This window comes from Cygnus atratus, chromosome 1 (assembly GCF_013377495.2).
Source record: "Cygnus atratus isolate AKBS03 ecotype Queensland, Australia chromosome 1, CAtr_DNAZoo_HiC_assembly, whole genome shotgun sequence".
Taxonomy (NCBI): domain Eukaryota; kingdom Metazoa; phylum Chordata; class Aves; order Anseriformes; family Anatidae; genus Cygnus; species Cygnus atratus.
Window position 1 is genome coordinate 31,756,351 of NC_066362.1, and position 25,050 is coordinate 31,781,400.

At 43.5% G+C, this 25,050-nt stretch overlaps 1 protein-coding gene across 6 annotated transcripts in view; it reads right to left on the reverse strand.

Moving 5' to 3' along the window:
- Nucleotides 1–25,050, reverse strand: part of PRICKLE1 (prickle planar cell polarity protein 1) — a 65,298-nt gene that overhangs the window by 15,303 nt on the left and 24,945 nt on the right. For 3 of the 6 annotated variants that reach the window (XM_035544218.2, XM_035544215.2, XM_035544219.2), the window contains one exon: nt 23,493–23,621. The exons of 2 other annotated variants lie outside the window; for them this stretch is intronic. The gene's annotated coding sequence lies outside the window, so the exon portion shown is untranslated. Of the gene's footprint in view, nt 1–23,492; nt 23,622–24,859; nt 25,016–25,050 lie in introns of those variants that run through there. One more of the 6 variants, XM_035544217.2, reaches the window with a different exon arrangement.

The window sequence follows — 25,050 nt, forward strand, 5'->3', positions numbered from 1 at the left end:
CTCTGGTGACATTTTCTGACTGCTGGGGGCTGGGGTCTCCACGTGTGCTTCTGAGAAGCAGGCTCCACACTAAGCCACGATGAGAGCCCCACGAACCCCTTCCCCTTCCCCACTGCTCTTTGTTTCCCTTGGGAAGTCATTAGCAAAGGTCGTTTATTAGCGAGGTGTCCCTGGCCCAAAGCAGCCCCCCGCCATGCCCTGCAGCTGGAGACGTGTGGCCATGGCCTGGTCATCAGGCCCTGAGCTGTGGTGGGACGGAGCAGAATTAATGTCGTCAAAAGCCCACCGGCTACAGCCGATCCCTGTCACTGATCCCAGCCTAATAAGCCACCAGGCCTTCAAACGCCACGTGTAGCCAAAGAGGGCTCCTCGGTGCTGAAATGGCGGCAAGACAAGGCCCCAAGCAGCAGCCCTGCTCCTGGTGCACCCACGAGGGACGCGGGGCTGAGCACGCAGGTTGTGGCTGCCAGAGCCCCGCCACCCCGGCCCGTGTCCCTACGGAGGGGACACCACCCACCATCCCCTGTCACCACCACTGCCACTGCCACAGCCAGAGGCCTGGGGTGGCTTCCAAAATCTTTATGGCAGACTTCACCAGCCCCAGCACTGGGCAAATGCTCTTCACTGCCCTCGACGTCTTCCTAATGTTACTTCCTCCTCAGGGCTGACAAGCGAACAGGTGAATGAGGTCCCACACAGGTCCAACCCCACCAAATCAAAGACACAGGCTGTGGCTCCTGCAGTGGCAAAAGCTGCTGAAACTCTACCAAACAAACCACCTACAGCCCCTCCACACCCCATTTCCCTGCCATAAGCAGTCTCACTGGTTGTACCACCTCGATTCTTAAACGGCTAAGTTGTTTTAAGGTCAAAGTTGGCACATTGCTTGGATGAACTAGAGATTTTGTCAGAACTGTTGTCAGTGCTGGCTTTACAAAACCCAGACTGTCTCTACTCTGTTTGTTGGACTGAACAGCCCCCATCTGGTGGCCAGCTGAACATCTGCCAATTCCATTCATCATTAATCAAAAATGGAAGTGTCAGGAATAATGTTTACTCTTCCCTGCTAGACGACTGAATTAACCAACAACAATTTGCATATATTGTCTTCTCCTTTTTCAGGGGTGCCTGACCTTTGCTCAGTAGTCCTCCTTAGAGCAAGGACTCACTCTGGCTGCACAGCACGCTGCGAGAAGGAGAATCTCATCTGGGATTTGTGCAGCTCAGTGGCTACAGAAAAGATTGCAGAGTTTCCTAAACCTAAAGCCTACTGAAGCCACTTTCTGGGCAACCAGACTGTCCCCAGTCTTGCTGACACACTGAGACCAAAGAGCTTGAGGGCATGCACAGATAGCTGCCTGCGCTGCTCTTTTTCCCAGGTTTTTCTGGCTCGAGCACAGAAACTACTAAATTGTTCTGGGCGATGCATTTAAAGATTATCAGGCCAAAATCAACTATTGTGATCTTCTAGTCTGAAATCATGTACAATGTGGTCATGAGATTTTCCTAAAATTACTGTCTGCATGAATGAAACGTTTGATTTTGATTTAAAAGTACCAGTAAAGAAAAACCCAGTACAACTCCTGTTAAATCCACTGCAGCCCTTTGTTAAATTGTTTCAAGTAGTCAATCACTTTCAACTTGGTTTGGGGCGGTTTTGTTTTGTTTTGTTTTTTTCTAATCCCACATTGCTGCATTTCAGTGCTCAAGCACTGGATCGTAATTGTACCCTTGAATGTTAGGCTAAAGAATCAACTATCGTAACTCCCCCTGGGCATTTGCAAATTGTGCAAGTCATTTCTTGGCTATCTCTTTTGATTCAGGCTCTTTCCACAGAACAAATGCGTTGCTATGACTTTTTACTTTTACACAACAAATACAGCAGCATACATACTTTTCATCCCAAGCATAAACTATGCTACAGAAGTTACCTAAAAAAATAAAAGAAGAAAAAAGAAAAAAAAAAAGAGATGATCACAAACCTCCCTGCCCTTTAAGGCACGTTCCACATTCCTGGATCCGTCTGGGTAGAGCTAATTCTTCAAACAACCGGATAGTTGAGGGGATCTGTAATGGATATGGAACCTTTTGCCCCAAGGTCTTAGCACAAATTTAGTCTGGGTAACAACTTTCTTTTACTACTGACCAGGCCATGCATGTTCTCTGGCCTGTATGAAATTTGCTCAGAGTATCAGTGGGGTTTCACAGTTCGCAATTATCCACATCACAGAACATCCCTTGAGATAACACCAGTAATTGCTACCTTTGTTGGCAGTCACAGAAGAGAGACCAAGGAGCAGGGAATGAATTAACCTCTTGTGCTTTAGAGGCAGTTTCTCCGGGTAGGACGGTGGCATTAACACCCATCGCTCAAACCTGATTATTTCTATGGATAAACAGAGGAGTTCACCCACTACATCATCACCCTTTAATGATCACCACCTTCACTCCAAGACTTCTAATTAAGCATCACCTCATCTGTCCATTAAAAAAAAAAAAAAAGTGAGTCAGCTATGAAAGGTGAAAGTATGCAGTAAGGTGAATGGAAGCTAGAACAAAAAAAAAAAAAAAAAGAAATCTGTCAGTAATAATTATTTCAGAGAACTCAATGAGAAAACTATTCAAAATAAACCAGGTTTCATGTTTTGAAACAAAACAAGCCAAGAAGGATTTTGCATATTTCTGACAGCATGGGAAGAGTCCACAGAACAGGAATTACGACTACTCTCCAAAGGTTTGTTCACAAATCAAAGCCCAGGCCTGGTGTGCTCCAGTACGTATGTACCCTCAAGGACTTTTAGGAAAGATGCCCAGAGCATGTATGACCCTGACTTCAGGCTGTAGCACTGGGAGCTCTATGGGCACTCAGATGCTTTGCACCTTCGGTGGCCCCAGGTCTATACCCTGAGGGAGCAAAGAGGTCAGGGTGAGGGATGCAGTCCCGTGGAAGTCTAAGCTGCCCTAGGCAAAAAAACCCCTGCCCAGTGAAAAAATGATGGTTTGTTTCCGTTCTGCAGCCAATGCTAGCACAAGGAAAACATAGGTCCGACCCCTTAAAGACCACTCTACGTGTCAAAAACACAAACGAAATTTAACTATGTTCACCTTGATGTGTTCTGAAAGCCCCATAGACATCCATCAGCAGCTCCAGACACTTAAGCACCTTGTCAAACCTGGCCTTAGGCCTCCTCCAGGTTAAGAGCGTGGAGGTACACCTTCATATGTAGGAACAGTTTGCACAATTTTACCGCTATATATAGTCACCTGATGCACGGGACGCCTTTAAAGCAAAGCCAGAGCTTTGAAGGACCGTAATAGGCCTACAGAGCACGTTCACACCTCTTTGTGCCACTCTTCGCCTACAGCCACAGGTGCAACCTCCATGTGCTCTCCACGTCCAGCCCTGCTTCCTTCTGCCTGCCTCACATGCCCTCCACAGTGGATCCAATGTGGGCTTGGGGACGTCCACCACATCAGGACTGGGAGGGGGCTGAGGAACCACAGGGAGGAGGGGGAGAGGGAGCAGCATGAGCTGCTCCTCACCACCCACTTCTCAGGAGACGAGTTACAAATGGCAGACCAGCACACTTACTGCTATGCTGAGGCCCCCCTCTTCCTTTCATCCCATGTTTTTCTTTCTGATGCCACAAAGAAAGGGCATGGAGGTGGCACCACATGAGTTCTGATGTCTCTAGGATCTGAGTCCTTGCTGATTTTTAAGTGAAATTAAAAAACACAGAGAAAACCAGCTCTGTAAAAGACAGGTAGACAAGTGATGATGTGCAACAGAGAGGAGGAGGGATGGGGATTTAAATGAAGCTCGCATGTGAAATGCAACCAGTGGAAAAATGAGGAAAAGGTGATTTTTGCCCCACATAGGTTTGTGGCTGAGTTGCGGTGCTTACTTTCCACTCTTTGCTGCCCTCACTGTGATCTTAGCAGCCTGTCCCCTGCCTGCCTTGTCATTGACAACACAGGGACAAAGCCCAGCACAACTCCAGAAAGTGAAAATACCTGATGGAAATATTAGCATCACACAACAAATCACGAGCCAAACAACTTGTGCTCACCAAACCAGGCAGAAAGCCCAGCACGCTCATGTGCATCTCCACCTGCTGAGCCTGGTGGGGACCAGCAGCCAGCTGATGTTGGCCTATGGGCTGTGGGAGCGTGCCTCTTGGCTTATTTCCCTTCTTATTTCTCCTAGAGTTGGGGACCAGAATACATTTTAAAGCCCCGATTCCACCTTGCTTCAGCAGCAAAGAATTACAAGGTTCATTAAGATGCCCTTCCTTGTTGGATCGGGCTAGGACTTGCTCCTGAACCAACAAACAGGTCTGTTGCGGTCCCTGGAAACTCTTAACCCCACAGGCTCCTCCGAAGACAGTAATCTGACCCGATCCTCATTGACTCTGCACAGCTCGCAGTCGCACGCGGTGTGGGCAAGCGCCTGGCCCGGTGGCTCTCCAGGCCTGGCCCACAGCAGTGCCGCAGCCGCAGGCCGATGGGGCCTAGAGGCGCCACCCTCCTGCGGTACCAGCCGGGCTATCTCGGCCGCATCAACGCCCTCGGTTAATCACTGCCCGCTTCCCAGGCTGCGCAAGGCACGACGGAGAGAGTTGCAACAACTTGTGCCTGCGACGCTTTGCCTGTAGCGGAGCTGACGCAGGGTGGAATGGTTGCCTGGCTTTTTAATAACACACCAGCACAAACACCATTATGCAACGTGGAAGGCGTTGCGTAGCCAGTGTTAATGCGCTGTTTGCTTATTGAGGTATTTTTAAGCCATCTATTATGCCAAAGCCTATGTGGTTGTTGAATGATGTCACTCTTATCTGTGTCAGGTTCTGTTCTCAGGCCTTGCCGCCAAAGAACCCATCACGATTCACCTAAATTGGTTTTGGAATTTATTTAGATTTAAAAAGGAAATGGTGGAAGCTCCGCAGGGCTCTTCTACTCAAGGGCAACTCACCCCAGGAGCAGGGCATCCATGTAAAGAAACAAACCAGTATTTAAAAAAGAACTTTGGACCCTCATCGAGCAGTTTTGTGGATGAACAGGTGCTCCAGCTGCACATGGCCTACCCCATCGCTGGCTGTGCTTTTCAGCAGCCTACCTTGAAGCCAGACTTACTCTCAATCACCTGTTTTTTTCCTAAGTGAAGGCAAAGTTTGACATGGAAGTTGACTACCACTTCTGCAGCACTATATCCAGGGAAAACAAAACCCAATTTAAAGGCGAAGGTGAGGTTTGCAAAGATTTGTGCTAACCTTCAGTTGCTTAAAACTGGGGAGGGAGGGAAATCTAGCAGTCACTGAGACAGGCAGCCAGCAGAGTGCTATGCTGCCGTTTTCTGAAACCCATACAAAGCACAGTGCACCATAAACACACGGGACAGAACAATGATTGATTAACTATTAGTTTATTTTATTGAATGAACCTCACAGGCTGACCTCAAGGCACAGTGATGTAAGGAGAACATAAAATATGTCTGATGGATAAGGAGATGCGTGACACCTTTATTCGCTTTTGGCATAGCAGTTGCAAGAGAGAAAAAGAGACTGCCAGAGATATGGGCTGTCAAGACCGAAGGCCACTCAAGTCTACTAAAAGGCATCACCAAAGGAAGATAAGTGTTTCAGTTATTTTTTGCACAGAAAGATCAACTGGTAAACAATTATTACAGCCGGGTAAGGCTGGGAACAATCCTCTCACTTCTTGCTCAGCAAACAGAGTTCAGTCTCAAAGCTGGGCAGGCTTCTGCCCCAGCAAAGGTTCATTGATCTTCTGCCCAGCCAGTTCATGCTCTATGCCACTTCTGTTAATGTAGCTTTCTTGATTTTTGTAAGATTTCTTTTTCTTCGTGCGTAAGAACGCTTGATGGCCATGAAGGTTTTCCTCCTTACTCCCATGTCTTTCTTGAATGTGTTACAAATCTCCATAAGCTGGCACCTTGCTAAAAAAAAAATAAAAATCCCCATGTCTTGTTTCCCAGTGGAACTACTGGAATGTAACCCATTGCCCTAAGATGGGCACCAAAGCAGCCCCGGTTTACAGGCCTGGCCAGGTAAAATCAACATTAAAGGGGCTTTCCCCTTAGTACAAACTTCATCTAACTAACATTAATCTAACTTTGCACGGCCAAGTAAGATATAGGGTAAGCATGCAGGGTTTATGCTCGCTTTCTCTTTTCCTAGGAGGATTATGATTCAGCCTGTTTTCTGGGAAACTCAAATGAGCTTTCCACTTAACAGAATGAGGAATGATGATTTGGGAGGTTACATCCTTTCTTTTTTTTTTTTTTCCTTTCCCTAAGTACGATTAGTTTTTCTTTGCTGGTCTACCTCCCAGAACTGGTTTACTGTAGGAGGAGTTGTGTGCAATTGTCAGCACAGGGGAGGGGATGGCAGGTAAGCACAGAGGGATGGTCCCACTCCTGGGCAGTAGCTAGCTATTATAACTACACTGATACATCAAACCCACATCAAAGAGCAGCCAGGGAAGATAGCTTCACCAGCATTTCTCTCGGTTGCCTGCCAAGTGCCGTTGGGATTATGGACACAAAGGTATGAACCGAGGAGAAAGATTAGCCAAGAAGTACTAGATCAGTTAAAACAAACAAACAAACAAAAACCACAAAACAAAAAACTAAACCCAACAGACCTAGCAGAGACACAGTTGAAAGACATTAGAAAGAGAGAAGTTTGTATTCCCAAGTATCCCCTTAACCACATAGCTAGATCAGGTGGTAGAGACATAAAAGTACTCCTTTCCTTCTCTTTATGTTGACTGTGCTTGAAGTCCAAGGCCAAGCTGGACAGGCAACATCTGTTCAAGATGCGAGTTACACCTGGTTTTCAGTAGGATAACAATGAGGATCTCAGCTAAACCAATACTCAAATAAAACTTAATTATGTTTTTTTTGGCTAGCAGTCATTAGACTTTCTACACAAACTGAAAGGTATTTAATCATAACTACAACAGGGAAAATTATCTTAAGTCCCTTAAATATCAAGCTTCACCTCATCACCAACACAACATTAATATAGACAAGTCTGGAGCCTCCAATACATATTTCCTTAACCGTATTCATAGAAATGTACAGAATCTTAAGACTACATAAAGCATATTTTTCAGAATCAAAGTTTTTAGATTATTCACAGTAATGAAAATCCTTATGTAGGAGGTATACAGTACAAGTGAAGATTGTTTTAGGAACACTTAACTGGAGCTCTTGATGCGAGTGACCTTTGTACAAGCACCCATTTATTCTTAAGTCCTTACGGTACTGTCAGCTGCTGAAACAGCAACTGTTTGACATTACCTGACACCTCATAGTTTGCTGGCAGCCACCTAGCTTTAAGCTACACCCACCTGGACTTGCCAATATGTCCCAGCTTTTCTTTCTTACCAGCTTACTTAGGAAGGTGGATTCCTTTGGACACGCAGCCATGAAGTAGTAATGCCCAGCTATAAAAGAGTACCAGAAGTGAACAAGTGTCACTCAATCACTATGAACTGAAGCATTTCACCCCTGCTGTGAGTTCCAACATCAGAGGTGCTCAAGTGTCAAGACATTTCCTCAAAGATAGTTCAAGATTAATTTCTCCAATTCAGCAGCTTATAAGGAAAAAGTTCAACCATTTTCAGGATCAGACAGCAGAAAATATGCAACCTTTCCACTACATAATGCTTCGGTATCTTTTAAACAGGCTTTGAAAGCAAGCATTTGAGATAGCAATATAAATTAATGGCAAAAGACTATGTTGTGGTAAACAAGGTTTTATTAAGTAAAACCTCTGAATGTCATAGCTGCTTTGTATGGTTTCAGATACATCTGACAGGTGATCTGTCAAGACATAATGCTTTTACAGGTCTAAGCAATAGCAACCGTCACATACCAAGGCTATAAAAAGTCTTGAGCATATGTCAGTATGGTTAACATTAGTTTTAGTTTTAGACGATTTAGTAGCGTTAAACCTGCCCATTCTCCTGACTTGCTTTGTTGTCTACAACAATTATTGCTGAGACAAGTTTAACTCCCAGACAATTAGTAAGCAGAGGAATGATGAGAATAAATGTTTCACAACAACCACATACACAGCTCTCCAACTTGATGTAATCTTTGGATTTTTGTGTTACACTCACATATATCCCTCCCTCCTCAGTCATCATCTACTTTCTCTTCAGTGGTACTCCTTCATAATTCTCTTTCCCTGATATGCAAACGTAATGAGTCAGTGATAATTATATTGTTTTTGTAAATGCAATCTATTGACAGCCATCCTGGACTTTTCTTCCAACATCATAACAAGAGCTCTAGTCTTCTGAAGGTATTCTGAAATTCACACCAGGTAAGTTTTAAAGCAAGAAACACTTTTTTTCAACAAAGAGCAGGGGTGGAGATTTGGGCAAGAATTACTTGGAAGGTTTGGACAAGTGGCAGCTATCACATATGCACCAGCATTGACATCAGCAGATATCCCATACATACTTCCAGAATGGGAGAAGCTCCATTCCTGGAAATATGACCTTAAAGGAATTTGTTAAACAGAATGGGGAAATTAAGAGGAAAAAAAAAAAGAAAAAAAAAGAAAAAGAAAACGATACATGGCTTTTAAAAATACAATCTAGTTAAACTAGCTACAATTCCGTTAACAAGAATTCAGTTACTGAAAGAAGAATCTTCACCTTGTTGAAATCTTGATCTTGAAAGCACTACAACTGCTTTCTAAACAAACTTGGTGCCATTATACAGTCAGATCAGAACGTCCTTCCCCAAATAATTCTTAGCATGCTGATCAGATAACCTCTAAAATTTGGCATGACTTACCATGCAAAGGTCCAGAGAGATGCATGCTCAGTGGGAGTGAAAACAACTCTCATAGAATTTTATGTATTATAGCTCGCACCACATTAAACCACGGAAAATACCAAGAGCCTATGCCAAGACCACAGAGCCTCAAGTGCTACTCAGCTTCCTCTTCTAAATGAGATCTACTAAGGCCGGATTTACTTCATTACACATCACTGTGTGGAAAACACCTGCATAGTCTAAACTAGCTTGTAGTGTAGGTTCAGAAGTGTGTACTTGGCATTGTCTGAAGCACCCAAATAGATGACGACTTGTTAAAAGTGCAGCTAGATCCAAATCTTGCTTGATACCATTAGACTATGCCACCATAGCTGACTGATCCCTCAAGGCATGAAAGATCAAGTGGCACCAGCTGTGCCACTGGGACAGCACACACACAAGTGGAACAACAGATTTCACTAACAAGGAAGAGGAAGAAGCCTGGGAGAAACGGAAGATGGTGGCTAGTACTCTACTGTTTAGCTACTAAAATAAGACCTTTGTACCTAATTACAATCTTGTTACTCAGCTGCCACAACTACAATGGACAGATTGCCTCCTCTTGACTTCTCTTTGATCTTCAGAAGACAGCGGAGCTAACACAAAAAGGTCAAGGATCTGAATCAATATGCTGATCCTCCCCAGCAGTGGATTTCAATAGAGATCTGTTACCACACAGCAAAAACGACTGAGGCAAGTTCAGGGGATGCAATTATCTGTAGCTTTTCTCCATTAAGCCTTGTAACTCTCTCAATGAGAACTTAAGAACATACATGCTTCAACTTCTGTGTGAAGTTAATAACTTCACAAGAGACAAACGGTGCAACGAGCCATTCACATCTTGTACTGTCAACAAATGGAGAGTGAGCTTTTGGATCCAGTTATGGCATATAATTATACCTATCTCCATGAATAAATGAAAACTAGTTTGCATTTTTTCCCTGATCATTAGCCTCATTTACATAAGTGTTATGAGGCCAGTTCTTCATCCATTAGCGTGAATTAAGTGATACCCTGCTGGGTGCAGGACTGTTCAGACATGCTGACTGCAGAGCAGCTGCTCTCCTCTTCTGGTATTGAATGTTGATTAGCATCATAGCACATGACACTCTGCAGGGCATATCGTGTGTTACACTACGGCATACAATATTTAATGAGAATCCAAAGCGAATCCCATCATTTAGAAAGCCAATCTCTGCTCCGAACAGCAGGGCAATAATTAAGCACATGGTCCGTCTCATCAAGGACTGAACCGCTTGAACAGTGGGCATTATTTCTGGGGGACAACGCTGACTACCTGAAGCAGAGCCGTATAGTAGCATGTGTACCCACTATCAAATAATCACATCAATTCACATTTTTTCCAGCAAGACACTTGCACATTGTCTTTTCAGTTCTGATCTGAGACAGAATGAAGCTTCTGCATTATTAGATCTATAAAGAAGATTTAATAAAGGATGCAGCAGCTATGAAAATGGAATGAACAATTCAAATTTAAACCCTAGAATATGGTATGGATCAAGGTTTAGTATCACTTTTCTGTGACTCCTAACAAATCTCCAGCAGAACCATTAAGTTCTTTGTCAGCTTTCCTCATCTGAAAGATGGGTTGACACTACCCTGTCTTGCAAAGATTGATTACTTATTTGAAGACTACTTTGACAACACTGTAAAGCAGCATGTCATGGTATTACAAACAACATTTCACTACTTTGACACTATTAAATGGAGGCAAGGAAAAGCTTTCCATGACAACAGTGGAGACATTAATATTACAGTGTTCAAATGTATGGGGAAATTCTGGAAGTTTTGCAAGAAAGCATATTTCAGGATAAGGGACAACAATGCAAGAATGCCGAAAGCACTGCTGCCTCCACTCACCCATAAATCAGCATCCACCAAACACGAATAGAGAGTAGCTGATTTTGTTTTGAGTGACTGGAACTTGGTCACTGAAGATTTCACGGTCTACATCTCTTGCCCAGAAGACACATCCACTTTTCTACCTAAATACCATGTTTTCCTCTGCCTAGTTTTCACTTGCTCCAATGTAAGCAAAACATCAGAATCTCTCTGGGGAGAGCGGGCCAAGTTTGGTCACTGGAATTGATCTAATTACCGTCATAGTTGTACAGCTGTTTCAAAGTACACGGCTATAATCCCTACATGAGGGGCGTTAGAAGAAATTAGAGTGACATCGTTAATCAGAAGAACAATGACAAAGCATAAAACAGCCCACTTCTTTTTCTGTGCTGGTCAAAATACAGTCACCTTGTCGGAGAACATCATAGTGTAATAACAAGGGGCCAAGGATTTTACAGCTACAGCTCTCTCCGTGGAAATAGCTAAGAAGCAACATACACAGAATACATCACCTGTCTATTGTAATAGATAAAGGAGAAAAAAAACACACAAAAGGTTCCCAAATTGCATGTTCTCTTATTTTTGTTCTCCCATGATCCTAGGTTACAAAGACATCTCTGCTAAAACACGACTGGCAAAGAGTTTGAGATAACCTTGCCTCCACAACAGTATCATAAGACAGTGGCACTCAACTTTTTTTCTGGACAGATCACAGATCCCAGTTCAGCCTCAGAAAGGGCAACACGCAGCACCTCCTCATCCTTGCTCTTCTTTGACACCCTAGATGAACTTCTCTTGTACTGTGTACGGGTAATGATCTAACTGCACATTTATTTGCGCAGAATGGTGTCCTAGGACCTCCTGTCCTGCTGCAGACCATTGAAAGAAAGGAAGCCCCAGGAGCAGCCAGGATGGATGGCCCTGCTGGCCAGCTGCAGTGTGGGGGTCACACCAAACATCTTTGCTACGGGACAGTGCTGAGAGCCATCAGCACTGAGCCCCCATGGGGTGCTGGAGAACACTCACGTTGGAGCACGGGCTGGGAAGACCTGCAAGACAGCTGCCGTGAGCCTTCGGTGAGGTTCACTGCTGTGGCTCCATCCTTTGGGGGCAGTGCCAAATACAGCCAGCCACTACAGTCAAGGGGATTTAGAGTATCTCAGCTGTCCTTTGATAGGAAGGACATCACAGCTGACCTTGCGCTAGTAAATAAAACAGGGCCAAGGCACAAGCTCAAGCAGTAGCCGACAGTCACCTACCCTGTTTCATGGGCAGGCACACTAAAAAGTAATAGAGTCTCTACTAAAGGCGTGTGTGCGGTGGGGTGCACTGCACAGTGCTGCTATGGGCAAGGGCCAGGCAACACGGACCGGGCCAGCCTGACTTTTGGTTTCAGGGTCAGGGAACCAGTGACCGTGTCACAAAATGAAAAGCAGCAAAGACAGATGAAGTCTCAGGATTTGGAGAAGTTTTCTACTAACTTTATTAAGCTCCTATAAAACGTGTAATAGCAGAATAACTGTTGCCTTTCGTCATTTTTTAGGCCTATACCCCTCAGTTTTCAGGCTTACAAAATTTTCTTGATAAAACAAAAATTTGAAATATGATTTATTCCAACCTGAATGCTGGAAGTCATTATTACAAACAGCAATACAAAACCTCTGTTATAAAATATTAAAACAAAGTCTTCCATCACTTGGAAACTTTGTGATAGAAACAAATGTGATTTTTAATAAAAACAGTATTTAGCCATACAGATTTGAGAAGCAAATAAAAAAAATCGTTACAGGACCGAAAAGAAAAGTAACTTGGAGAGATCTGAAAATGCTTTTTGGAGTCAGGACGATTTTATTTTATTTTTTAAACACATTTTACTCTTATAGATGAACTCTAGTTTAGGGTAAATGCAAAGAGGCAAAAAGACTTTCAGTGTCATTCACGCAGACATTAATCTCATAAAATACTGCTGTTTTCAATCATGTTAAACAGTGTTAATTTTTTCACATTATCAGTAAAACAAAATAAGTACATGCTGAGGATAAGGAAACAGCTTTGTTTATCTTCAAAATCATGTGCTTACCAGAAGTAAAGCATGTATTTGCCATATGTCAGCCCCTACCCCCCTTCTTTACATTACATATTCATTAATATAGCACTGTTGTGCTATATTGTTAGCAAGGAATAGGGGACACATTTTAAAAAGCAATTAAGTGGGATAAAACTACTTGAGGGAAAGGTTTTCCGCCACCACCACCAGTATCTTAGGGAGACCAACAGGGAAACCTGACACGGAGGAATGTCAGCCTGAACTTGATGAATTTTTACTCAGAGCAATGCTTGCCCCCCCACAGCTTCCCACGTCGCTTCACAATACCCTCCCTTCGTGTTTCCCTTTATTCTGTGAAAGGATGTCCACGAGATGGATCTGTTCGGCTCAATGTTTTTAATAGAGCCATATCTTCTGTTATTGTTTCAAGCCTAAGAACTCAAACCATCTGTATCTTTACATGCAGTCTGCCAGCGAGAGGCTGTTTTGCCAAACAGCTTGCGCGTGCTGAATCCAACACACCCTGGTCCCGAGCACACGAAGCCGACTCAAACACTCCCCCGGACAGCAGCAGCCTTTCCCTAGGACCCACGTTTCAGTTTCCTGGGCTGGTGGGACTGGAAACATCAATGGCTCGGGACAGGCACACAATGAGCCTCAACGCCAGGTCAAGTCTGAAGTCCTCTCCTTTGCTCTTTTGGTGCTGGGATCGGAGACAAAAAGTCTAATGGCTCGATTTTACGGCTTAGAAGGGAGAGCCTTGAAGAGCCTGATCCCTGCTTTAAGCGAAAGCAGATTCTCCCTGGCACAGATGCAGCCCAGCGCTTAACAGCATTCTGCTTGCAAACACTGTCGTGGTGTTGAGACAGACATTATATTTCTCGAGACAAATGTATCTGAGTTTTAACTCATAAATAATTCAAAGGGAACCTTTATTTCTACAGTGAAATGAAAACAGAAGTTTGTAAAATATTTCTACGCTTTTTTATTTTTTATTTTTTTCACTGTTATCTTTTTATCTGTCCTTGAACAATACTACCAATATCCTTGTAACTCCTCTGTTTCCTTGGGAGTTAGGATGCTCAGTCTTTCAGGAGTTTAGCTCTTAAATCAACAGACGTTTGTTATTTAAGTTATATTGGCATTGCTTCCTTTCTGTTCTTGTAGGCATGACAGGGCTGTTTCTTCCAAGCCTGCAAGCAGCATCTTTAAAATGCAACAATTGCGTTATCCACACCCCTACAAAAACTAGAGGGAAAACACTTTTGCCGCATAGAAAGGCTGGCAACTCCAAGCACGCTGCAATAAAAAGCGAGACCCGATAAAAATTCCATTACTTGCTTATCTGGAGCGATTCTTCCCAGTTCAAAGGGTCAATTTCACAGCAGGGCACCAGCGCTTATCAGCCAGCTCCGCTGAGCCTTTCACTTGCAAAGAGAAGTTGCCTCCAACTGGCATGACAACGGCACTATTAAGCAGCCACTTCAAAGATACAGATGTTGTAAATGCTTTGATTTTGCCCAGTGTTGTACGCCAGCGCTACCCAACCAGACTTTTTCATGCAGAGGTTGGATTCTTCACGAGGGAAGTGAAAAGCAGGGCATAAAGCCACGGGAAGCGCAGCGAGCCCATCGCGTGCCTCTGCTCCCCAACCAGGCCTCCGCATTTTCCTAGGCACAGCTGCTGAATACTGCAGAGATGGTGGCAAAGTTTATTCCGTGGGCTCTCTCTGGTCTTCTCTACCAGCTTGGGCCGGACCTGGCAAAAATACCTAACGCCTACTTGTGTAATTAATGTCACGCACATAAAATCAGGGCTGAAAAGCACATTTGCAAGAGGTACGACAGGCCTGCAGCATCTCCCCACTCACCTCTGCTGTGTTCAAACCCCAGCCTGCACCCAGGCGTGCTTTGCACTGCTGCTGCCACCACGGCCACTTTTCAGAAAGGGTTCAAAATACAGGGGCAGCAGCGACAGCCACAACAGCTGCAAGAGGTGTAATACAAGTGGCTCACATCAGCAGTGCTTTAAACATAAGAAGCAGCCCATATGTGACCAAGAAATGAGGTTACTACATGGTGGGTTTGACTTAACCTGCTGGAACAGGGAGCTGCAGCCAGGGGAACGTGCTCTTATCCCACAGCCTGCCACCCTCCTTCCAGCAGGAGAAAACACAGGGACAGCAACACCACCAAGGAGAATTTGCAGGATTGAGCATTCAGATGAGCAGATCTGTTGATTAGCTACCTGTCTAACGACCCGACTGGACTCATTTTACACAGGCTGTGTAGGCAGGAGAGCCGGTCTTCTGTAAATCCCTCTGGTGATTTACAAGATACAGGGTTTTGTCGCTATCTTCCTACATGGAATGAAGCTGAGGAGACCGGGCATGGCCAGCACTGACCGGCTGGTCACCCCCCAGAAATCACAGGAGCATCTGATGCGTATCATACACATTAAGGAGCATACTTGGTCATCCAACACCCGTCGGTCTGTGTTAGGGCTGGATACAAGTACCTTTACCTAGATCTAGGATGACTAGCCTCACACCTTTTCCAGCATTTGATCCATGACCTTTTCTTGCATGTAAACCATACGTTTTAAGTAAAACTCCCCTGCCCGAGAGCAAGAACTTTGCATGTCATTCATCTTTTAAAATTCCTTTTTCATTTAGTTCCCTCCCCACTTTTCTTTGGAGAAACATCCCAGAGTCCCAGCCTTATTTTTTCAGGCCAACCATCTGCTTGGATGGAGCAGAGCCTTTGGAAAGAGCTCTGCAATCTCTTTTGACCGTCTGCAGTGCAGTTCCCTTGACCTGTTCACTCCTAACCCTTGGGACGCCCCTAGCAAGACGTGCCAGGGAGGACTGCAACAGCAAGAAGCTTCATTTTCACATGAATGAGGACACCACAGGAAGCTTTTCAGCCCCAAACATTTCCTGTCTGATCAGCAGGCGACAGTTTACGCATAGGAGTAAACATGTGACCCAGAGCAAATCAAGGCCATCTACTCTAAAGCGTCTGCTGAAAACGCATATAGAGCTTGATTAAATTAAGATTTAATTCTAGAAAGCAGCTTAATTTGAACTAGGCGTTAGTATCAATCTTCACTGAAGGATTGCTCTGATTTTGTTAATTTTTTTTTTCTACTCACTCTGCTCAAATTAAATCTTCACCAGGGTAAAGGAAGCTTTCACTTAGACCTCCCTTGTACAGTTTATGCAAGCACAGCTGAGAAGGGTATGGGACGCAAATGAAAGCTATTATAATGACTCACTGGGATGCAGTACCACACAACAGCAGGATCCCAGGAATGGAGCCCCACATGCCTCCCTCCATCCCAGCAGCAAAGCTGGAGGAGCAGCTCGTGCCAAGGTGCTGCACCTTGCAGCAGGCTGCAGTTCCCTCGGCCGAGCCAGCAGGCAGCAAAACGGGCAGGCATTCCCCAGTGGGTGCCCATGACCAAAGGCACGTTGTAGCTTCAATAAAACTTACCAGGGCAAAATAAAACCTTGATCTCCGCTGCTGACAGGCTGAGGTTGATCTAACTTGCAGGTTATAAACAGTTTTGTCTGAGGGCTTTATTCTGCCTCAGCTTACATTTCTATACCCGCTCCTTCCATGCCCCTGGCAGCAAAGAAAATGGCTTGTGGCTCTGACTTGCACACGTGTATTCTCTCTTGTTCTCTTTTGTCCTCTCCCTCCCACCTCCTTTCTACTGCATTATCTTTCAATTAGTCACAGGAGTGCAGTAAAACACACAGTTCTCTGATCTCTTAGACCATCTTGTATTTACAAACATGAGTACCTGCCTTCCAGTCCCTAGGAGAAGCCATCTTAGAAGAATAAAGACAACAGGATCAGAGGAATCAGAGAGATGTTTTAAATGTTTATGCTGGCAACCCGTAATAAAAACAGCGGATTAAGGAAACCTTAAAAGTTAAGACTACGTTCTTTTTTCTGGCCATACTTTACTTACAGCACACTTCGGATAGGCCAGGGATTTCTCCTCTGCGTTTCATAGAGGCAGGTCACCTGCCTGCCTTGTCCTGTAGAAGTAACAGGACTTATAAAAATAGATTAGTAGGAAATTGATATAGTTTCTAAGAAAAGAAGAAACATCAGAGTATGTGAAGCTAGTTCTGAAATCAGGGTCAGTGGTTTCATTTCCCTTCGTTTGCTTTGTTGTCCTTTTTGTTGTACACCTTATTTCAAGTACTTCAGGCTTTGTCTAGATCAGAAAGCTGTATTACTTCGAGGACATGAATGCCGTTAACAGAAATTTGCTTCTTCTGGCATAGCAGTTTCCTTCCAGCAGGTGGAATAAAGTTTGTCATAATGGCATTAGCAAGGAATCTTTGTACAGATTTTTACATTTTTCAGCAACTCTTTTCATTTTCCTCCTGAAAAGGAAGGTGCATTTTATCATACATTTATCAACAACTCATTTCACTCCTGAAATGAGGACGCGAAATAGCAATACTCAGGGGACAGCCAGTACTGCCAGGTGAATACTGGCAATACCGCCACCATTCTTTAGCCCTCCCAGCACTTGAGTGTCAGAGGTAACCTGAACAGGTCTCTGTGCATCTGTAAACCTGTTTTAGGCATGCACACTTCAAAATAGAAATACTTTTTATACCAAGCCACATCAGCTATACTTCCCCAGCCAGCCACCATGGCACTCTGCCATGGGAGGCACCAGAAGTGTGCCAAAAGATGGGCTTGTTCCTCCTGTAGTTGCCAGGGTCCATCCACGTGTTCCCCTCTGCTAGCGATTACATGCAACATATTAATTCCTTGCTCTAGAAAAAAATCTAAGCCAACACACAGAACTATGATCCATGATTCTCAAAGATCTAACAACGTTTAGCAGGCTTTACGCGAAGAAAAGCTAGCATTGTGCTATTATTAATACTTCAGGTTTAGTAAGTACTATGTGCACTCCTGAGCCATGAATTGCCACATACATTGCACAAGTCTGCTTAAAACAAGTCGTTTACAGGGCGTTTAGTCATCAAGCTATTGTCCACTGGTTTGGGCAAGTTTTCCAGTAATAAGCTGTAGGACATCAGGATAAGATGCATGTGTCATTTTTAACTCGTGGAGAACGGTTAATTCAGTGCCACTCCTCCACCACACACACAAACAGGAATCTGACTGACAAAACAGCTCTACCTCGAAAAGCTGAGTTAAGATCTCATCAGTTCGTATCTAGATGGCTCTCCTTGACAACACTGCCTGACCTGCAGCACAGCCTCTCGTCTTGTAACTTCACTTGAGGAAACAGAAACAAAACATTGAAATTAGATTCTGCAGGGTGCAACTTATCCTGAAACATATCTTTAGTGGACCAAGATACAGGAATAAGTATTTATTAAAAATATCACACACCTAGCTTTACAGTGTAATATAAGCAAGCCAGGATAGTCCTGGGAACAGAATAAAGCAAGAGTCTGTATGTAAGGGTTTATCCAAAACTGATGGATTAGGTTTTCTAAAATCTAGAAAGATCTAGAAGAGTTGATCGCTTCATTAATGTCATTATCTTAAGGTACCCCATCATCATCCATTTGGGTTTTCTCATGTGCTTTGAAAGTGATGAGCAACATCTCCCTTAGAAAAGCCTTGCTGGAGAGTTTATTTCATGGAGCTAAGAAGACAAAAGTTTTCGTTTGCATTTTGAGGTTCACAGTTGACCACTTTTTTTCATGGGAAAATGCTTCAAAGTGAAAGACCAGGTTAGTCCATCCGAAAGTTTGGAGGGTCCAAGACTTAGATGTGACTCAAAATTCAGTCACTGAAGGCGTCGGGCAACAAGCCCTTTGTGATATGGCTGCTGGGCTCTTGGCCAGTCACAGCTCTAGAATCAGTGCTGGAAACGGTAAAATATAGGAAGCGTCAGCTGTCTGAGCCTGGACCCCCGAACACACGCATCTGCAAAGATGTGCGTGCCTACACCAAGCAACAGACCAAGAGCAGAGATTCATGAGCTAGTGGAGACTCAGGCTCATAAACCCACATGATGCAGTGCAGCTGGATATTCAGCTTGGGCCAGCAACGATACAGTCGCATTTGCATAGCTCTTGTGCTGCTGAACTTGGATGTCTCTATCGCATTCCCCCATAACTTCTGCTTCCAAGGAAGTGCAGCCAATTTGGGAATGTTGGGAACAGACATCTGGGGTGTAGAAATGCTCCAAGTCAAAGCTGATGGGATCAATCACCATCTTCCTGCCAGCTAAAGGATGGATGGGATCTAACAAGCAACCTCCTTCCCCACCCCCAGCCCCATCCTGCTGAGCAGCTGCCGTACCCAGCAGCAGGAGGGGGGATCCAGGTGGACAGAAGAGCTAGTCCAGATCTGGAAACAGACGCTCAAAGAAAAAAAAAATATATTAGAAGAGCAAAGCTGTTTAAGTTTCCAACAGGACTTCAGTCCTTCACAAAAATCAGAGTAAACAAGAAAGGGTTACTGCTTGCAGTTAAACCTTTGCATATTGGTGAGACCATGAGCCCTGATCTGCCAAACAGCCTAAAAAATGATTCTGAAGTCTTATTTTAATGATGTCCAATGGGATAAATAAGCAGCACAGTCAGCACCATCAGCGTTGGGAAAAAGCCAACACCAACGCAGCAGATTGAGCTGGGACTCAGGAATCGGGAGGAAAGCTTCTCAGGGAGGCCTGTAGCCCTAGGCCAAAACAAGGCTGCTGCACAGAGAAGGGAAGGGAAGGGAAAGGCAACAGAAGGCAACCTCCATTAAGCCATGTAAATCTCTGGAACTACTTACGGAGTGTACTACAATGGAGTGACGAGCACTGGGAAGAGAGCTCTGACCGCACACTGTGGGCTGCTGGAGATTGTTTCCCCTTCCCTCCCCTCTTCCTTCACGTTAAAGAGTTCATCTTGAAGCAATACAACCACCTTTTCTTTGTTCTGCTCCCTTGAAGTGTTTTCCACTTGAGCAGAGGGCAGGAGGCAGAGGAACAGCCCCGTGCCAACCTCCCGCTGCTGCTCACCGTGCCCTGCCGTGCCAGTGTCACCAAGATGGAGGACCCCGGCCCTGTGCGCCACGAGACACCAGCTGCTCCTGGCGCAGGCTCAGTAACACCATCAGCATTTCCAGAGGCTGCTCCTATGGCAGAGACACTCCTGGGCAGAGTCACCTTGGCCCAAAAGGCAGAGCAGCAAGCCAGAAAAACGTGGTATGCCATGGTTAGAGAGGATGGGCTGCTCCACGGAGAACATAGCCTGCTTTACATGCAGCCCAGCGCTGCCAGCTCGCTCCTCTGCCCGGGGTCAGGGATGCCTGGCACCGCCACAGGGTTTTGCATCAGACTTCCTTCTGCTTGAGCCCTCATGGGGCTTCAGCTCTCGGCCACACTGGGATGGCAACGCTGTCCCTGGCAGCCTGCCTGGCAAAAGGAGGAGCTGCCCCACAACCACGGTTATTTTCAAAGTGACACATGTAGGCCTTATGACTTCTCTACCCACGGCCATCTCATTTCTTGCAGCTTTACCACAATACTGGCCCAGATGCAATCCTGCTTTCATTTTAATAGATCCAAAATGGAGACAGCTCAGCACCCTGGTGACTATTGCTGGAACAAGACTCAGAAGTGCAGGGAGGGAAAGGCCTTGAAGCACCACCACTGGGAAGCAGAGGGGACAGAGACCAAGCTACAAAGACACTCAGCTGCACGCTCTTGCTATACTTATACACTAAACATACACGTATGTTATATATAAGTACACACACACACACAGTATAATATATACACACAGATAGGCAAGACTATATCCAGGCAAGATGATCCCAGAGCACTTCAGGACACAACAGCAGGCAGGCTGAGACAAGTAAGTAATAATAGTTTAAAAGAGCAAGCTGACAGCTAAAAGATGCAAAGTAGTTTATTCTAAGAAGTGCCTCCATCTATTTTATGGTGGAATAATTCATTCTGTATTGAGTAAAATTTGTTTCCAGAGTAATTCATGCAAATAGACTTCAGATAATTTTCTTCTTAATTGTTTGCGTGGGTGCAAGATGATTTTGACCTGAAAGGAGTTAACCTGAAATCCCTGCCAAGCTCAACAAGCCTTAAATTGTGGTGTTTTATATCTATACATACTTTTATGGCTAGACCCAAAATGTTTGTGTAGAGCCACGGCTTGTTTCAAGTGGCCCACGTTTCTTACAATGCTAACCTAGCAGCCAGGTGGTACAGCTCTTGGTTTGCTGCACTTCAGAGCTCTGAGCCAACATGGACTGTCAAAGAAGAAAATAGTCTTCCACTTGCACTGAGAACCATCCGCAGAGCTTCTTCTTCATAAAGCTTCACAAACAAAGATCAAAAAGGTTAAACTCGCTCGTCCCCGGCTCCGACACAGGCTCACTGAGCATGCAGACTTGTGCTCATCCTGGCGAGCGGCACGAAGATCTGTTTTGTTTCCACCAGAACACTTCCAATCACTGGAAAGCCTGAGTACGAGCACGTACCCATGACCACATTTCTCCTCACCAAGGCAAACACGCTGCAGATATCCCTCTCCCCAGCAGAAGAGAGATTTCTGGAGCTCATCTTTGGAGCCTTGTTTGTGCTGCATTTCCAGTGCATATCATTAAGCACATATGAATTAAATTGTCAAGCAAGACTACCTCCCTTCCCTCCCTAAAAATCCCTCAAGAAATCCTACATCTCAAACCACATCCTTATTAAAAAAATTAATAAGTAAATAGTCAGAAGGGTGTGTGCGAGCCACTAAACCGAAATTCCTGAACTCTAATCCTCTCCAACAATAAAAACTTTCTGCTTCTGCCAAACCACTTGGTCCATCTGTTTCACTTTCTTCTACTGTGAAAATAAGAACGCAGCTTCCTCTACTTCACAAAAGCAGCCTGTGGACTTGATGTTTATGGTGTCTTTCTCTGAAAAAGCTTCTCTTAGTTTCAAATCATCTCTCTGAAGTTTCAGATCTTGTCTAACAGAAAGCTCAGGTGATGGCACAAGCATTAATTCATAACTGTGTCATAAACACAACATTATTTGCTTTTTTGTTATTGACAAAAATAGTTGGGAAAAAATGTGTTTGAATTGGATTTTCTTGAGGTGTGAGAGGTAGAGAAGAGAGCATCTTTCCACTTAAGAGTGGCACTGCTCTCTTGAAAAGTCTAAATGCTAAAGAGCCAAGAAAGTGGTTCGGCCAAACTGCTTCCAGCTTTTCATTTGAAAGATCACCCTCTTTCCTGAAAATCCCAAACTTGAAGAAAGCATCAGCATGTATTTACTCTAACACCTTCTCATCATGAAGAAAAACCTAATCACTTAGAAGGAAGATTTCCTTTTAGTTAGTCATGAAGGAACTAATTAATACATTTTAACATTTCTATAGTGCAAATTTTGAAGGAATTCTACTTCTTGTTCCATAAACCTTGAAAAACATATGCTAGGGAGAACCTGGCCACCAGTCCATCAAGATCGAGGTAACCAATCCAATACCTTTTGTCCCTAAGGCTAGAAACGACTATTTAAAGAACATATAGCACTCAAATACATCCATTTTTAGACCTACTTCTTCAAGATAGGAAGCAAAGATGTCTTCAGAGCAACTTCAAAAACGTCTTCTGCAGGCTACCTTTAGAGGGAGTGCTCCTGTGGATGGATATATGTAAATAAGAGTTCCTGCTCCTCAGGGTTTCATATGGAAACATTTACTAAGTTACACCAGCATAAATGGCTGTAAAATCTTAGGACAAACCTTCTCCTTCAACAGTAGATATTTCGTTTCAGATTTTATTTGTAATTAAAATGTTCCACAGGAAATAATAACCCTAGGCTTAATTAGGTAATTAAACCTGTTCTCAAAGACTTATGTAATGCAAAAGAACAATCATGCAGATGGAAAAGTTTAAAATGGTACTAAGCTACTAATTATATATATATGTACAAGTTACAAGAAAAAGCTTCTTTCTTAAATCTCTTGTTCTAAATTTGGCAAAATTACATGTTTAACAACCAGCTGCTGTGCATCTCAAGTGAAGAGCTTACTAATGCAGTGCTACACTAAAAGCCACACTTATAAATTCTCACGGAGTTAGAAGACTCAGAAGAAATAAATCAAAGAGATTCACAAAAAGCTTATTAAGTCTACTTTCTAGATCCTGTAATGCTTAGATGTGCCAGGAGTTCAGAATAACTTATCTTTTCATGATTGTAGATGTTCCTTTCCCACCTGCCTGTCCCACCCTTCTCTAAGATGCTCAGTAATAAGGATGTTAAACTGTCCTACTTTACAGCTCACAAAAGTACAAGGATTAAAGAGGGTGGGGAAAAAATAAAGTACAATTATTTTTCTTTGTGAGGACGTGTTGTACTGTTGTAGATGAGATCTGACGAACCAGCTCTTGAAAATTTAAGACATGGTTTTGCCCTGTACTGAGCAACCATACAGGGACTCAAAGGATTTTAAAATAACGGGTGCTTTTCATTCACCTTTGCAGCTTTTTCCCCAATGTATCTACAGTCCAAGTTGGGATCTGCATCTCAGAATTACTTTCCTACAATCAGCCTCATGAATATTTGTAAATAAATAAATAAATGCAGTTATACCTATTTGTATAGGAATGTACTTCCCTAAAGTATTTAAATCAGTTTACAACAGTGTCTGAAGTAAACAGCCAGCAGTATTTTATGGCAGCTCAGGCAGTTCTCAAAAGCTTTTTAAATCACCTTGTCTTGCCTCATAGAACTTGGACCACAGAAAGGATGAAAGTGTTGTTCTTCCACACAGCTCCCTCTGCTGATTAGATCTTCATAGCTTGTCACATTGCAAAACATTGCCAGAAGACTCTTCAGACACTATGATTTTAAAAGAAGTCAGAAATATTTGAGTGTTATCATATAAATGTGTTAACCCTCAGAAATATGGAGCATCCAAACAAATCAGTCTTGTGTGCCCAAAAGCTACTCAGTTCCACAAAGTCCCTGGAGAAAAACACTAAATTCTTGTGTCTCCCAACCAAAACAAAGCTAACCATTTTGGATCCTTGCAGAAAAGTCCAGCTTTTAAGAAGCTGGGACAATAACAATGCAAATTTATTCATATTTACTAATCAGAGTTTTCTAGAAGTGTTGCATAATTTGAGTTTCTTATCGCTAGATCACAAAGACATCATAGTATTAAAAAAAATGCAAATCATCTCGTCTATACAGGAAGCAGGAAATAAAGTGGAACTGGAAACAAAGCAACTTTCAAACTTCCTAAAATCCTAAATTGAGTCCTATCCCAATAGATGCTGCCCATCACACTGCCACATTTATTGGAACTTTAAAATGTTTATATTTTGCTTTTTCCCTTCTCAATAGAAAGTTGCCAATTCCCTGAGCTTAAATGCACAGGTTTTCCTTCAGAAGTTGCAAGTTGATCCTCTCAGCATTAAAACACTGATAAAAAAAATCACCAAATATTAAGAACAACAAAAGAAGTAGTAGCCATTTTAAGACGATCTTACAGCAACAGTTTCAACTACATTATATTGTGTGACATTTTTTGTGCCCGGAACCTTAGAATCCCAAAGAAGGCTCCATTTGAAGTCTTAGGGGCTGGAAATACAAGTTTCGTCCTTTCTCACTAACATTCATCTGTGCAAAGTCTTAGCAGAGTTTATTATCAGTATAGAATACAACTAGACAGAAGTCTTCAACTTAAAAGACACATTTTTGGTAAACCCTCAGTAAAGCTATCACTGGGGGCCTAAATCAAGTAAGTTTTTTGCAATGCAACAGAGAAGACAACACGAACAGAAAGATAGTTTTATACTAGCCAATTATATGTTTTTCAATTGATTTAAAAAGGAAAAAAAGCCTTCTCATAACCTACTGCCCTTCACAAAAACACTAATTTTTTTTTGACCTGTGACAGTAGCCAAGGTACAGGGTAGTTACTTCACCTGACCTAACAGTCAGCAGGGATTCACTTGTGCACATCTAGATGGCACAGAACAGGAGTGCCATAGGGTAAGAACTGTGAAAATCAACACTTAAAAATTACAATTCATGGCCAGGTTGTATCTGTTTCTTTCAGCTGAGTCCCTTACCTGTGGAAACGCTACATATGCCCAACATGCTTCCTTCGTGCAATAGCTTGCACAACTTCAATAATGTAACTTCTGTAAAGTCCAATATATGGATTACTTGTAATTAAGGAATGCGTAAGTTCATTCTAGTTAGTCATTGGTTAAATGCTACATCCTTTGTTCAAACCTCAGCTCCTCACCCTGTGCATCCC